Source organism: Halyomorpha halys, unplaced genomic scaffold (assembly GCF_000696795.3).
Source record: "Halyomorpha halys isolate HHAL.00 unplaced genomic scaffold, Hhal_1.1 Scaffold468.1, whole genome shotgun sequence".
Taxonomy (NCBI): Eukaryota; Metazoa; Arthropoda; class Insecta; order Hemiptera; family Pentatomidae; genus Halyomorpha; species Halyomorpha halys.
Window position 1 is genome coordinate 527,888 of NW_027114236.1, and position 962 is coordinate 528,849.

General features: G+C 29.4%; 1 protein-coding gene across 3 annotated transcripts in view; it reads left to right on the forward strand.

Annotated features, from left to right (window-relative positions):
• Nucleotides 1–962, forward strand: part of LOC106683122 (UDP-glucose 4-epimerase) — a 29,196-nt gene that overhangs the window by 5,900 nt on the left and 22,334 nt on the right. The gene's annotated exons all lie outside the window — the stretch shown is intronic.

Genomic DNA, 962 nt, shown 5'->3' on the forward strand with positions numbered 1-962 from the left:
GTTATGTTTTATTTTATGCATCAACTTTCTATATTATTCATTTGTTTTATTAAACCAAAAAGCAACCTAACCGATTTTGTTCCGTCAAATATGGAGTAAAAAAAACATTGTTAAAAATAGTCAAGATAGTGGTGCTCGTCCTTCCAAAGTTGGTTGAATCCCTGCCATGATGAGCAGATGTATTCTAATATATACTTTTGTTATTTTTCTGACTTGATTATGTTGACAGCAGATTTAAGAAAATAAGTACTAAAGAAAAATCTACATAAAAAAAATCATAGACAAAAACTCAAAACCGTTGTGCTACAATTGATGTTCACATCGATTATCAAAGGTTGGGAACGAGAAAAAGGAAGAGAGACATTTGTTTCCTTAGACGGCAGGAGAGTTGAGGTGAGCGGGAAGCAGGTAGTCCACCTGGGCCCTGTTTCATAATGAAAGCTAATAGTATAAGTTCATAGTACAAGTGTAAAAACTACTGGTGTGGTAATAATACTAATACTTATTTTTTTCATGATAGGGATGACTATTAGTGATATTCCAGGAATTAAAAAATTGTACAAGTCAGTGTAATCGAATTAAGATAAATCTAAAAGACTAATAATATTAGTTTGTACTTTATTATGAAACAGGGCCCTGGTGTTACCACCCTTTGTGTACTGTCAATGGTAGCATCTTTATAAAGAAGATATCAAGAATCATTAGTCATCAAGCAAGATTATATAATTGGTTAGTTTTGCTACATAGGATTTAAGTATAATTATAAAAGTAGCCATTAATTTAGTGTCATTGTGTTCTGATTGTCTGGAAAACCTGTCCTGAGATAGAGTCAATAATTTTTAATAATTTAAAATAAAATTTTCATATCTAGTTAATATTTAATTTATTCATTTAAACCTTGTTGTTATCAAAGTTTAAATCTAGATCTGAGAATAATAAAAACAATTAAAATTCTTTATAAT